General features: G+C 45.9%; 1 protein-coding gene across 1 annotated transcript in view; it reads left to right on the forward strand.

The window, feature by feature from the left end:
* KIAA1549L (KIAA1549 like) overlaps positions 1 to 15,985 on the forward strand; it is a 303,264-nt gene that overhangs the window by 259,846 nt on the left and 27,433 nt on the right. The gene's annotated exons all lie outside the window — the stretch shown is intronic.

Here is a 15,985-nt window from a genome sequence, read left to right on the forward strand (position 1 = left end):
GAGCGGAATGAAATGTGATCTAGAAGGCCCCTGACTGCCTGAGATAGCTTAGAGGGAGTCTGGGGCCTTCTCAGTAAACTTGTAAATCCTGTTGTTAGTGGGAGGCATGATCATGTTATGAGAGTCAGAGACCAAGGTGAAGCGCAAGGATGCCCTGGTACCACGTGACGTGCCCAGTGACGGGTATAACCATCTACTGGTTTCACTGGGGAACGAGTGGTTGGATAGGGATTTGGTCCTTTACCAGAAGCCCCCTGCTGTTGCCCTCTGAACCACGTGCTCTGTGTCGGCCCTGCCCCCACCCCCATCACCTCCTAAGAATCCCACCTAGAACTGGCTTACGTAGGTCTCCCATCTCAGCCTTTCATTTCTTTCTCTTGCCTCTGCTGACTAGTTTAAGCTGTTAATAACCCTGGCTTGATATGTTATCTCATGTTAATGTATAGGACGTTGTGTTTTAACAGAGTCCTTTAATCCCAGGAAAATATCTGACAATGGGAAATCAGGCTCCCTGGTTGAGGCTGAGGCTGAGGCAGAGGGAGGTGCTTGGTGGTGAAGGGAGACTTTCAGTGTCATCTAGACCTCTCCAGGCTGGTGGCTGCCCACAAAGAGACTTGTTAACCTACAGAGATGGAGGCCTCTTGGCATGTGGGGAACAGGAGGTGGTTTCTTGTTTGCAGGTTTGGGGGGCGGCAGGTCAGGTTTCAGGATGGCCTAGTGGACCCGCTTGGAGCCAGGCCTCCCCTGCTGGGCTTCCTTCCCATGCAGGTGGGTTCCCAGTGGGCAGGAGACAACTTTCCTTGCTTAGTGAGCACTCAGGTGCCATCTGCCCGCCGGTTCTCTCTGGTCTCCTGTGCTCTGGATGCTGCCTGCTTCTGCTCTTGGCATCACCTACCCATCTTGCCTCTCCTGGGCTCTGAGACCTCTTAGCCTCTTGACCTGTGTGCTAAGTCACGTCTGACTCTTTGTGACCCTAGGGACTATAGCTTGTGAGGCTCCCCGTCCGTGGATTCTCCAGGCAAGAATACTGGAGGGGGCTGCCATGTCCTCCTCCAGGGGATCTTCCCAACCCAGAGACTGAACCCGCATCTCGTACGTCTCCTGCATTGGCAGCTGCTTACTGCAGGTCAGTGCACCCAGTACACTCTGGTGTGGACACCTTGAGGGAAGGAAAGAAGCAGGATTGGACAGAGTTAAAGGTCGAGATGTGGTATAGGAACTACAAGACCTCCCCACATAACTCACGCGACCCTAAAGAGTTGTGTTAAGTTTTCAAGAAGCATCTGGGTTCTTGGCCTCTAGTACTGACCAGTCCTTGTGTGTCCTTGGGTGAGGCATTTCACTTTAGCCAAGGACAGTTCCTAGTGAGAGAGTTGGCACTGCCTGTTCTCTCTAATGCCAGGGGAGAGCAAAGGTAATACCCAGGTGACAGCCAAGGGCTGGAGACGTGCCCATCAGCTCCGAAGAAACCTTCGAGTCTGGAGAAGCACAGTGCCATCCACCTCATGCTGGTTCCTCCGAACTCTGGTCCTTGGCCCACGGGAGCCCTCGAATCCCTTAGGATCCAAAGCTAGAGGACAAATGAGAACCCCACGTCGGTACTTGCCACCCCTTCATTTCTTCCAGCAAACATTTCTCAAGTCCACTGGGTGCGTTTAACATCTGCCAGTCCCACAATATAGTCTCTGAAAGATAAAGGGAAAAAATATAAATATTGCAAAAAAAAGTTAGCTTTTGCCTATATTCTGTTCGTGTTGTGCATTATAGGTGACCTATTTCTTATTTCTATAAGATTGTACACACAGGCCATGTGTGTATACTATGTGGATGACGATGAATTTTCAAAGATTTAACTACATGATTTTACCTACTCTGCTGGTATTAGCATCTGAGCCCCACATGTGATTCCACTGTACTACCTGTGTGAGGCTCTATGGAGCAGAGAAAGGTGGATTAACTAGTGCTTGCCCCAGGGTGCTTTTGGAGGCTAGTGGAGGGGACACATAGAGACATATGCAACATGTTGGGGTAGTGAACTTGGATGGGAACAGGAAGTCTTCCTGAAAGTCTGTTCCTGTCTGACTCACTCACAGCTGCCAGAGGAATCCTTCTAAAATACATGCCCTTGTTTAAAATCCTTCAGTAGCTTCTCAGGGGGGGCTTCCCTGAGGAAGCTCAACTGGTATAGAATCCACCTGCAATGCAGGAACCTCCGGTTTGATTTCTGGGTCGAGAAGATCCCCTGGAGAAGGGATAGGCTACCCACTCCAGTATTTGTGGGCTTACCTGGTGGCTCAGATAGTAAAAAAAAAAATCTGCCTGCAATGCAGGAGCCCTGGGTTCGATCCCTGAGTTGTGAAGATCCCTTGGAGGAAGGCATGGCAACCCACTCCAGTTTTCTTGCCTGGAGAATCCCCATGGACAGAGGAGTCTGGTGGGCTACAGTCCATGGGGTTACAATGAGTTGGACATGACTGAGCGACTAAGCACAGCACAGCACGGCTCCGCAGGGCTTGGGAACAAGACTCAAACCCTATGGGGAGGGAGGTGGGAAGGGGTTCAGGGTAGGGAACACATGTACACCCATGGCTGATTCATGTCAATGTATGGCAAAAACGACTACAATATTGTAAAGTAATTAGCCTCCAATTAAAATAAATAAACTTTTTTTAAAAAAGACTCAAACCCTAAGCTTCCGGCTCAGGGCTCAGATGCTCCGGCTGGCCCTGACATGCCCTTCTGGCTGATGCTCCCCGCTCCTTAAGCTACCTGTTGGATCCAGCCCTCCCCACCCTCCCCAGACTTGCCCTGTGGTTTCACATCTCCACATCTTTGCCCATGCTTCTCTCTCTGTTCAGAACATCCATTCCCTCTGGCTTAAGTTGCTCAACTTTGGTTCTATTGATCTGGGGGCTGGATAATTCTTTGTATGGAGGGAGGGCTGTCCTGTGCTTGTAAGATGGTCAGCAGCATAGCCCCTCCTACTTGTGACTGCCCCAAGATGCCTCCAGACACTGCCAAGTGTCCCTTGGGGGCAAGCCTGTTCCCAGTTAAGAACTGCCTATTCTTGGGACTTCCCTGGCTGTCTAGTGGTTAAGACTTTGCCTTCCAATGCAGGGGGTATGGGTTCCATCCCTGGTCAGGGAGCTAGGATCTCACATAAACCTAAGACAGAAGCAATATTGTAACAAGTTCAAAAAAGACTTTAAAAATGGTCCACATCAAGGAAAAAAAACCTTCAAAAAAAAAAAAAAAAAACCTGCCTATTCAGGCAGTGCTTTCAGAACTTGGTTAAATGCCTTCTTGAGAATCTTTTCCTCAACCCGGCATCTGGAATCTGACTTAGTACCTGGGACTCACTTCATCAGATTCCTTATCCCTGTTCCTCCCAGGTACATTTACTTGTATTATTCCCCAACCCCCACCCTCCTCAAGGACAGAGATCATGTTTTATTCATCCTGGAAGCCTCAGCACTCAGAATCCAAACCAGCACATATCAGATGCAGTGTCTCTATTTGTTGAGCAAACGAACAAACAAGTGTCAACCACAAGTGACTCTGGAGCTGAGACTTGAAAATATGGGGCAGATTTAGCTCAGTTCAGTTCAGTTCAGTCAGTTCAGTCGCTCAGTCGTGTCTGACTCTTTGCGACCCCATGAATCGCAGCACGCCAGGCCTCCGTGTCCATCACCAACTCCTGGAATTCACTCAGACTCACGGCCATCAAGTCAGTGATGCCATCCAGCCATCTCATCCTCTGTCGTCCCCTTCTCCTCCTGCCCCCAATCCCTCCCAGCATCAGAGTCTTTTCCAGTGAGTCAACTCTTCTCATGAGGTGGCCAAAGTACTGGAATTTCAGCTTTATCATCATTACCTCCAAAGAAATCCCAGGGCTGATCTCCTTCAGAATGGACTGGTTGGATCTCCTTGCAGTCCAAGGGACTCTCAAGAGTCTTCTCCAACACCACAGTTCAAACGCATCAATTCTTCAGTGCTCAGGCTTCTTCATAGTCCAACTCTCACATCCATATATGACCACAGGAAAAACCATAGCCTTGACTAGACGGACCTTAGTCAGCAGAGTAATGTCTCTGCTTTTGAATATGCTCTCTAGGTTGGTCATAACTTTTCTTCCAAGGAGTAAGCATCTTTTAATTTCATGGCTGCAGTCACCATCTGCAGTGATTTTGGAGCCCCCCAAAAAAAAAAGTCTGACACTGTTTCCACTGTTTCCCCATCTATTTCCCACGAAATGATGGGACCAGATGCCATGATCTTCGTTTTCTGAATGTTGAGCTTTATAAGCCAACTTTTTCACTCTCCTCTTTCACTTTCATCAAGAGGCTTTTTAGCTCCTCTTCACTTTCTGCCATAAGGGTGGTGTCATCTGCATATCTGAGGTTATTGATATTTCTCCCGGCAATCTTGATTCCAACTTGTGTTTCTTCCAGCCCAGTGTTTCTCATGATGTACTCTGCATATAAGTTAAATAAGCAGGGTGACGATATACAGCCTTGACGTACTCCTTTACCTCTTTGGAACTAGTCTGTTGTTCCATGTCCAGTTCTAACTGTTGCTTCCTGACTTGCATACAGATTTCTCAAGAGGCAGGTCAGGTGGTCTGGTATTCCCATCTCTTTCAGAATTTTCTATAGTTTATTGTGATCCACACAGTCAAAGGCTTTGGCATAGTCAATAAAGCAGAAATAGATGTTTTTCTGGAACTCTCTTGCTTTTTCCATGATCCAGCGGATGTTGGCAATTTGATCTCTGGTTCCTCTGCCTTTTCTAAAACCAGCTTGAACATCAGGAAGTTCACGGTTCACGTATTGCTGAAGCCTGGCTTGGAGAATTTTGAGCATTACTTTACTAGCATGTGAGATGAGTGCAATTGTGCGGTAGTTTGAGCATTCTTTGGCATTGCCTTTCTTTGGGATTGGAATGAAAACTGACCTTTTCCAGTCCTGTGGCCACTGCTGAGTTTCCCAAATTTGCTGGATATTGAGTGCAGCCCTTTCACAGCATCATCTTTCAGGATTTGAAATAGCTCCACTGGAATTCCATCACCTCCACTAGCTTTGTTCGTAGTGATGCTTTCTAAGGCCCACTTGACTTCACATTCCAGAATGTCTGGCTCTAGATGAGTGATCACACCATTGTGATTATCTGGGTTGTGAAGATCTTTTTTGTACAGTTCTTCTGTGTATTCTTGCCACCTCTTCTTAATATCTTCTGCTTCTGTTAGGTCCATACCATTTCTGTCCTTTATCGAGCCCATCTTTGCATGAAATGTTCCCTTGGTGTCTCTAATTTTCTTGAAGAGATCTCTAGCCTTTCCCATTCTGTTGTTTTCCTCTGTTTGCATTGATTGCTGAAGAAGGCTTTCTTATCTCTTCTTGCTATTCTTTGGAACTCTGCATTCAGATGCTTATATCTTTCCTTTTCTCCTTTGCTTTTCGCTTCTCTTCTTTTCACAGCTATTTGTAAGGCCTCCCCAGACAGCCATTTTGCTTTTTTGCATTCAGCTCAGAGCCATATAAACAGTTGATTTGACTGGCTTATCAACACCGTAGACAAATGCATGTTACTGTTTGAAGTTCAGTCTAAATGGTGGTTATCAGTTAGGATGCTTTGGCTAAAATAACAGGAAGCCCAACCCAGCTGAGACTATCTGTACTCAGGAAGGACATGTGCCAGGAAGAGTGAATCCAGGCCTGGCCAGACTGGTGTTCCTTTTCTCTGCATTAGGCAGTGCTGCCCCCTCATATGTTGGCTTCAAACCCAGGTTGGTTCTCTCCACTGGAAATAGCCATTTCCTACAGCAGCCTCGAGCCTTGTGTCTACATGCTGTGTTGGCCAACCCAAGAGAGACTATCTCTTTCTCAGCCATGAATTGAAAGTTTATGGGTTTTTTACTCTAACTGAGCCACAGTAGGTTCAATGCCCACTCTACTCCTGTATCACTGAGGTGGGGGGTGCTGGGCGGGGGGAGGGGGGTCCACTGATTGATTTAACTCAGGCAGATGTCACCAGCAGAGCTGGGACAGGCTTAGTCCCCCACCCCTACCCCAGAGACCCTGCCTGAGACCCAGGGAGAGGAGTGGATGGATGCTGAGGCCACCCCAGTACTTGCTCCTTGAGGAATATTGACTGTTGGGCCTTTTAAGGAGTAAAACCAGGAGAATCATCCATGTCACTTGTCCCTCCAGTCTCAGCTGTGGGACAAACACACCTTTGGTTGACCACCCATAAAGGGAAAGATCGGCAAGGCGATGAGCCCATGACTACTTCTTCCCATGGGCTTGGGGAGGCCTGACTACTGTTGAAGGTTGTATCTTGGAGGCAGATAGAATGACCAAGAGGGATTTTGTGAATCTGTCTGGCTTTTTCAAGAGACAAGACGGGGAAAAGGAGATTTGAGTTAGCAATGGGGAGAGCCTGTTTTGTTACAGAATAGTGTTGGCTTGGGTTAACCCTTGTTGCCTGCGGGGTCAACTAAGCTAAGAAGATAAGAAAAAGCAGGTAGTGACTCACCTTAAGAGCAAAAGCAAAATAGCTTCCCATGACAGAAAGCCATTCTTGTGTGTTTACTTTCAGTGGTCCCTTTTTAGTAGGTTTTTGTCACTAACGCGTGACTCTGGCTCATGTATTGCTCTCAGCGTTCACAGGCAGTACTGTGTAATGGTTATGCTCATGGCCTCTGGAGCTAGGCTTGGTTCATGGTCCAGCTCGGTTGAACACTGGCAGTGTGAAGCTAGGCTACTTCATTACCTGCTGTAGTTTCTCGAACTGGAAAATGGGCATACAAGTTGTACCTGCCTTATAGGATTGTTGTGAGGATTAAGGGGCTTCCCAGGTGGCACTAAAGAACCCATCTGCCAATGCAGGAGATATAAAAGATGTGTGTTTGATCCCTGGGTCAGGAAGATCCCCTAGAGGAGGGCATGGTAACCCACTCCAGTATTCTTGCCTGGAGAATCCCCAAGGACAGAAGAGACTGGCAGCTACAGTTCATGGGGCGCAAAGAGTTGGACACAACTGGGGCAACTTAGTACCCATGTGAGGATTAGTACGCACGTGAGGATTAAATGCATTATGCTCATAAAACACATAGAAGATGCACAGTGAATATTAGCTGTTGTTGCTATGGCTAATATTCCATGAAAGAGAGAAGGATATTCTTTTTTCTGTTTCTTTTCCATTCTAACACTTTAGACACTTCAGGCCTGCTGTGAATTTTCTCACTTACTGTGATATTGTGATTTATAATAAGAAATATATCCTTTGGGGACTTCCCTGGTGGTCCAGTGATTAAGAGACCATGCTCCCAATGCAGGAAGCCTGGAGTTCCATCCCTGGTCAGGGAACTAGATTCCACATGCCACAGCTGAAACCTGGCACAGCCAAAAGAAAAAAGAAAGAAAGAAAGAAAGAAATACATTATTTGATCTTAGTCCCTGCTGCTGGCCCAGAGCTAGCTCCAAAACCCCTTGGGATTTCCTGAGTGATGGGAACATTAAATGTTCTTCATGTTAAGGAGGTGACCTGGAAAGCACCTAAGGATGGCGGCTGGTTGCCTGTGGAGCCCAATATGTGATTTCCAACCTCATGCCCACTGCCAGATTGAGTTCCATGGCCAATGGCCAGTGATTTAATCAATCATGCCTAAGCAAAGGAACCTCCATAAAAACCTAAAAGAAGTGGGTTTGGAGAGTTTCTGGGTTGGTGAACAGGTGGCGATTCTGGGAAAGTGGCACCCTCGGACAGTATGAAAACTCCCTGCCCTTCCCCCTAGTGCCTTATGCATCTTCTCCATCTGGTTATTCTCGATTTATGTCTTTTAGTGATGGGCCAGCAATCTAGTAAGTAAAATGTTTCTCTGAGTTTTCTGAGCTGCTCCAGGAAGTTAATTGAACCTAAAGAGGTGGTTGCTGGAACCTCTGACCTCTATCTAGCTCATTGGTCAGAAGCACTGTTGACAACCTGGTCTTGGGACTGGCCTCTGAGGTGGGGGTGCGGTGGGGATGGAGGGCAGTCTGGTAGGACTGAGCTCTTAACCTGTGGAATCTGATGCTTTCTCCAGGTAGTGTCTGAATGGAGTTGAACTGTAGGACACCCAGCTGGTGTCAAGAATTGGTTGTGTGGGGAAAAAACTTACACATTGGTGATCAGAATTGTACTCACTAAAGAGAAAATTGGATTGCTCAAAGGGCATCTTTCTCCAGTATGATGGGGCTGGACAAGGGCTTTGTAAGGGGTACCTGAGACCCTCCCCCTTTGCCCCGAGGACACAGAGATCACACTTCCAAAGGTGACCTCTAAGAGCACATTTCGCGAAACAGGGTTCAGTTCAATTCAGTCGCTCAGTCGCGTCCGACTCTTGCAACCCCATGAATCGCAGCACGCCAGGCCTCCCTATCCATCACCAACTCCCAGAGTCTACTCAAACTCATGTGCATCAAGTCAGTGATGCCATCCAGCCATCTCATCCTCTGTCGTCCCCTTCTCCTCCTGCCCCCAATCCTTCCCAGCATCAGGGTCTTTTCCAATGAGCCAACTCTTCACATGAGGTGGCCAAAGTATTAGAGTTTCAGCCTCAGTATGAGTCCTTCCAATGAACACCCAGGACTGATCTCCTTTAGAATGGACTAGTTGGATCTCCTTGTAGTCCAAGGGACTCTCAAGAGTCTTCTCCAACACCACAGTTCAAAAGCATCAATTCTTTGACACTCAGCTTTCTTCACAGTCCAACTTTCACATCCATACATGACCACTGGAAAAACCACAGCCTTGACTAGACGGATCTTAGTCGGCAAAGTAATGTCTCTGCTTTTGAATATGCTGTCTAGGTTGGTCATAACTTTCCTTCCAAGGAGTAAATGTCTTTTAATTTCATGGCTGCAATCACCATCTGCAGTGATTTTAGAGCCCAAAAAAATAAAGTCTGACACTGTTTCTACTGTTTGCCCATCTACTTCCCATGAAGTGATGGGACCGGATGCCATGATCTTCGTTTTCTGAATGTTGAGCTTTAAGCCAATGTTTTCACTCTCCTCTTTCACTTTCATCAAGAGGCTTTTTAGTTCCTCTTCACTTTCTGCCATAAGGGTGGTGTCATCTGCATATCTGAGGTTCTTGATATTTCTCCCGGCAATCTTGATTCCAGCTTGTGCTTCTTCCAGCCCAGCGTTTCTCATGATGTACTCTGCAGATCTTTAATTGATAGAAATTGATAACAGGCCAGCAGAGGAACTCAAGCAAGGGAGTGAAAATCAGAAGCAGGTGCCCTTGCTCCCAAGGTAGTGGGATGAGCTGGTTCCTTTAGTGGGGTGAGGGAGAGGGCGGATCTGGTGGGTTGGGCAGGAGGCGTAGCTTAGGTGGTCCGCCCACCCTCTTGGTGGTGCCTGAGTGCAGCGATCAAGCAGTACTCTTCTTTTGCTCCTGGCACTTCACTAGTGGCAGCTGGTTTGTGGCCCTCTTGTATCTTATTGTTCATCATTTGGCCCAACAGCACATGTATGCAGTTATTTTTAGTCTCTTATATTTAGTTCCTTTGTATTTTGTTGCTGGAGGAGATGTTTGTCCAGGTCCAGACACTACAGCAAAAAGTCCTGGGTCTCAGCCTGTCTCACTTATATACCATAAGTATCCAAAATCTTAAATATGTATGTTTTCTCTAACTCAGTAATTCTACTTCCAGGAATTTAACATAAGGTTAAATGCATGGTTATATTCAGAATTTTAACTGCAATATACAGATTTCACTTCATTGGGAAACTACATAAAGAGTGGATAGTTACATATAGGTTGAAAACTCCATATAACAGAATGCAGTGAAATCTTTTAAAGTTATTCCCTATAAATACCATATTTTTATTGACAGAGATATTTATTTGCAATGTTGTATAAAAAGATATTCATATATGTAGGAGGATTTTTATTAAATGGGACATTTAATTTATATACATTTACAAAATATATATGTGTGCAATTGTACTGTTTGTAAAATCATGACCCAGATGGCTTAGTCTGAGAGTGTATCTAAGTCAAAATAATTATATCAACAAAAGTAAACTTTAAATAGTTATGAAAGAAAGTGAAAAGTGTTAGTTGCTCAGTTGTGTCTGACTCTTTGCAACCCCATATACTGTAGCCTGCCAGGCTGCACTGTCCATGGAATTTTCCAGGCAAGAATACTGGAGTGGGTAGCCATTCCCTTCTCCAGGGGATCTTCCTGACCCAGGGACTGCACTCGAGTCTCCTGGATTGCAGGCAGATTCTTTACCGCGTGAGTCACCAGGAAAGCCCTGCTTCTGCTTCTGTACCTGAAGGCTATCCTGTCGTGCCCAGTAATACTTTTTCAATATCCTTAATTCCTTTCCCAGTCGCATGCTGCATAGCTGCTTTTGCATCTCTACCCAAAATCTCACTAAGACAATCCTGCAGCCCTCTGCCCTTCTGCATCAGTGCCCTCCCGTACTTTCTGTTCTCCATCACAGAAGCCAGAGAATCTTGTGCCAAGTGGTGGGCTCTGCTTGAAAGAAGAGGAGGGGAGAAACTGAGATGGTCCAAGCCAGGATTCTTTGTAGCTAACTGGAGTAGGGCAGTGGGTGGGGTGGGTGAGCAACTGGGAGGGTGTTGGTAATACGCCAGCATTCATAATCTTCATTCTATTTCATATGCATAGAAAACAGCTGCAAGGACATGCACGAAGGTCACAATGTTAACATTTTGTTATTTCTGGTGATAGGATTAGAGTGGATTTTAATTTCCTTCCTTTTGCTTATCTGTGTTTTCTAATTTTCTACCATGAACAGACATTCCCTGATTAAATTCTTAGAATTTTTATTGAAGTATATCTTGATTGATTTATAAAAATCGTTTGAGGAAAAAAAAGTTTCCCCAGTGCTTCTCAGAATTATAAGGTTGGAAAAGTAAGTATGGTAAACCCTAAGTTAAGGAGGTTTAGAGATATATTCTCTGTCCCAGATACGCCACTGATATTTGTACCCAAGCCAACCATCAGCCAACACTGAGATCTGTCTTTGTGCCTGTCACCCCTTTCTGTCAAATAAAAGCAAAAGGTATTTTCAAAAATGGGAGAAGGACTTGGAGCAGGTTAAACTAGTTGACACATATGTCTTACCTGGAAAATGGGGACAACCACATGGTCCTCGGGGACTGGTGAGGGACCATAAATGGAAAAGCCTAGCACAGCTCCAGCACATCTCAGGTCCTCGAGGAACTCTGATCACCTGCTCTGTTCAGTTCTTTTGCTTAAGAGGCAATTACTGGTTTCAGCTTTGGGCTAAAGTTCTGAATTGGGGGCTGTGGATATAGCAGTAAGACACTGACCTGCCTTAAAGGAGCCCCCAGTTTGTGGGAGGAGACAGACAATATGAAAGTGTCTGCTTATGTGCCAGACAGTCTTCTAAACACTTGATATTTGCATATCGATGCTTTACATCCTTATAGAAGTCGATGAGGTGTGTGCGCATGTTAAGTCGCTTCAGTCATGTCTGACTCTGTGTGACCCTATGGACTGTAACCCACAAGGCTCCTCTGTCCATGGGATTCTCTAGGCAAGAATACTAACGTAGGTTGCCGTGCCCTCCTCCAGGGGATCTTCCCAACCCAGGGATTGAACCTGCATCTCTTATGTCTCCTGCACTGGCAGGCCAGTTCTTTACCACTAGCGCCACCTGGGAAGCCCAGTCTGATGAGGTAGATTATCTCAAGTATTACTTTGTAGTCTGTCTTCCTGGTCAAAGATGCCTGTCCCTCTGTAAGAGCCCACATCTGTGATAACGGTGTTGGATCTGTTTGTATATGTGGTGGGTGAGAGCTTGGGTGCTGGAATCAGACTTTCTGGGTTCAAAATGCAGCTCCACCAATTATGGGCAAGATATTTGATCTGTCAATGCCTCAATAATGTTTTCAACTGTAAAATAAGAATAGCTATAGTTGTTGCCTCATAGATTATTGTAAGATTTATATAAAGCACTTAGAACAGTGTCTGGCACACAAGCTGTCAGTAAACATTTGCTGTTATTATTATTATTGTTGTGTCACTTGTCTCCTTCTGTAGACTGGGAGCTCCTTGAGGACTATGACACTGCCTTATTAATCATATGTGCAACACCCAACCCAAGGCTGATCATGGGGTTGAAATCAACGATTATCTGTTAAGTAAAAGAAAAAAGTTATCACTACTCATATATTTTGAGGTAGGGAGGGAGGTGATACAGAGGGAGGAGGGATTGCCCTTATGAATGGACATCAGATTCTCCCAAGAACCACGATTGTAGGAGGAATGTGGATTCTATTGAGCAGCCAGACTCCAAGAAATCAACCTAAATCAGAGTCAATGTAGGAACCAGAAGGGACATCCCAGACCATGGTTAGTGCTCCCATTTTACAGGTGAGGAGCCTGAGGCGTAGGGAGTTCGTGTACCTTATCTGTGGTCCTGCAGTATTGGAGGAAATTTGTTGGCGAACATGCCCTTTATCTTAGCCTCAATTTCTATTAATACTCCGTGGTTAATTAAACAGATGTTTTTATTTTGGTTCAGTTTCACAAAGCTTTATTGAATGCCAAATGCCTTGTTCTCAGCTCACGAGAGATGAGTAAAATGGGCTCAGAGAGCATTCAGACTTGCTTGAGATTAAATAAGCAAATCAAATGTGAAAATGGGAAATCCCAGGAAATAATGAGTGCTCGCTTTGTTCCCATTCTATAGATGTCAGGAGACTAAACAACCAAGTGAGAACAGTGGGAATACAGGACTTCTTTAGCACAAACCTGTTGAGGTCATACTTGGGTTATGACTCTGGTCCCTCCAGTTAAAGGGAACCCCCCACAACCGCACAAGAAGAAAACTCGAGCAGGGTGAGCAGAGGTTGATTCCACTGGGGTGTTATGGGTAGATGCCATAGGATTCTACAGAATGTATCTCTACCTCCCTGGCAAAGATAATGTCTTCCCCAAGCCTTGCTCAGAGAACGCCCTCCCCAGTTCAGTACAGCCCCACCCCAGGGATCCTAGGGAAATGGGTGAGTAGGAAGTTGTTGCTAAGAAGTTTGTTTTGGCTCTGCTGAAGGCACAGCTATAAATTCACATAATAAGAGACCCACCAGTATGACTGGAAATGCACAGCACAGCTGACGGGAGGGAGATTCATAGCCGGCCTCAGCACCGTTCATCTCCCACCTGGGAGCAGTGTAGCCCTGCTGCTGCTGCTAATGCATTATTTATCAGGGAGACTGGAGAGGTCAGGGGGAAGGGCAACGTGTGGGTGGCAACCAGTGCTGACAGGGAGCTGTGAGAGGCAGTGGGGTGCAGCACGGCATGCCTGGGACTGGAGCTGGGAGAGCAAGACTGTGCCTCTGCCCGCTCTGGTGGACATTGGGCCAGTCACTTAACTGCTGTGGCCTCCAGCTCCTCAGCCTTAAAATAGGGCTTGAGTGAAACAGACTCCTCAAGTCCCTCAGGCTCTGGAGTTCCATTCAGAATGTTCTAAGCATTGTATGAAAATGTCATTCAGAAGTTGCTTTCATACTTCCTTCAGTCTGTGTAACAGGCTCTAGATATATACAAAAAAATGAAAAGTTAACAATGACCAAAAAAAAAAAGAGGTTGTTTTCATTACCCTAGAAGGTATCTCTGGGGTCTTCAGGGAGCATATTTCCCTAAGGGTGATCTCAAACCCTTTCCTAAAGAACCCCCAGGCATAAGAGCCCCCGTGCATCTCCAGCCCAGGATCTGGGGGCATACACCCAGGCATGAAATGTCTTTGAGTTCTTGTTTGTTATCACAGAGGTAATTTTACACTCTACTCCATAAATCTATCCTTGCTTGTGTTGATATAAAAATAGTATTCTGAATTATTCACTGTTTGTGAATGTGTTGATAAATCTAGACTTGCAAGTTGGCAGAGAATCTTGTCTTTTGATCTTGAACTATACAAGCCCTAATTTTGTGTGATAAAGTTACAGGAGATGTCTAATTTCTTTTTCATGCTTTCTGTATTTTTTTTTATTTCTTCTCTAATGTATGTGTATTAATACTAAAGAAAAGTAAATACATTTTTAAAACATGAAAAATAATGTAGTTCTGACCTTCCACATCTAGGTTTTAATGAGGGAAGGGCTCCCCTTAACGGATGGGTCCCCTGATGACATTTTCTTAATGTGCACATTCTTCTGTATCCGAGTGCTCTGTGCCTGTGTGCTCGGTTGCTCAGTTGTGTCCGACTCTCTGCAACTCCATTGACCGTAGGCTGTCAGGCTCCTCTGTCCATGGGATTCTCCAGGCAAGAATACTGGAGGGGGGTTGCCATGCCCTCCTCCAGGATCTTCAAGACCCAGGGAAAGAACCCACATCTCTTAGGTCTCATGCGTTGGCAGGCGGGTTCTTTCCCACCCAGAAGTGCCACTGGGAAGCCCATCTGAGTGCTCTATTTATGATAAATAACATGTGGTTGAATGAATAAAAGAATAATGACAATTATGACGATGATAAAAGCTACCATTATTGTGTTTTTACCATGTGCTACTGTTCTAAACTCTTTACCTCAGTCATCTTATTCAATCCTTATAAAACCCTTTGAGGCAGGTCTTATTATCCTCATTTTACAGATGAGGAAATCAAAACACCAAAAAGTTAAGCAACTGTTTCAGTTGGAACAGCTTTCCTGTGCTGTCTTTTCTCTTCTTGGCTGGCCTTTTAGACCTGGTCATTGTGGCAGCATTTGCCCTGAGGGCAGCAACTTGGTGGTATTATCTTAGCAGTTCCTCATCTCTTGGTTTTGCCCTGAGGCATCTCTGCCCTATTCCACTTGCTCTATCTGTATTTTCTAATTTTCCTAAGGTGACAGTTGTGTCATGGATGAAGAGAAGGGTGGCAAACTAATCTATGCTAGTTTATTCACACAGAACTCTCAGGTTCTTTTAGCAGATAGTAGTAGCCATGGGCATTGGAGAAGGCAATGGCACCCCACTCCAGTACTCTTGCCTGGAAAATCCCATGGATGGAGGAGCCTGGTAGGCTGCAGTCCATGGGGTCGCTAAGAGTCGGGGACGACTGAGCGACTTCACTTTTGCTTTTCACTTTCATGCATTGGAGAAGGAAATGGCAACCCACTCCAGTGTTCTTGCCTGGAGAATCCCAGAGACAGTGGGCCCGCGTCTATGGGGTCGCACAGAGTCAGACACGACTGAAGCAACGCAGCAGCAGCAGCAGCAGTAGCCATGGGCATAGTTGAAGTGGGTGTGGATTAACTAGTCTCCACAGTCCCACCATCATCTTATTACAAAAGCATATCTCAGAGCAAAACCTGCCACACATACAGGTTATGAATGCTTATTAAATAAGCATTCCTAGGCTGGCAGACATAAGACAGGGCAGGCAGCCTGCTCTGGAAGCTGATCAAGTCCCAATCCTCTGCTCATTTGGGTACTGCAACTGCTTCCTGAGTGGAAGGTTCACTGGAAGAAGGCAGGCAAACATTCTCGAGTGGTGGGTCTCAAACTTGAGCAACCATCCAAATCTCCTGGAGGGCTTGTTAAGGCACTGACTGCTGGGCCCTGACCCTAGAGTTTCTAAGGGCTCCACCCTTTGAGATCTGATGTTGTTACTCTCTGATAAATGGCATCAGGCAACCAGCAATTCGCTCAATCCCTGGGCACAGGACCATTTAGAGAGTTAGTCTATGGTCTAGAACACCAACCCTTGGGTGTGGACTACAAGGTGTTCTGGATTCCTTTACCTAAAAGGCATAAGGGTAAAGAATGTCAGTGAAAGGTTTTAGAGCAGCAGTCCTCACCTTTTTTGGCACCAGGGACAGATTTTGTGGAAGACAGTTTTTCCACAGACTGGGGCTGGGGTTGTGGAGGTGGTTTCAGGAGGATGATTCAAGCACATTACATTTATTGTGCACTTTATTTCTATTCTTATTACATCAGCTCCACCTCAGATTGTCAGGCG

This window comes from Oryx dammah, unplaced genomic scaffold (genome assembly GCF_014754425.2).
Source record: "Oryx dammah isolate SB20612 unplaced genomic scaffold, SCBI_Odam_1.1 HiC_scaffold_17, whole genome shotgun sequence".
Classification (NCBI taxonomy): Eukaryota; Metazoa; Chordata; class Mammalia; order Artiodactyla; family Bovidae; genus Oryx; species Oryx dammah.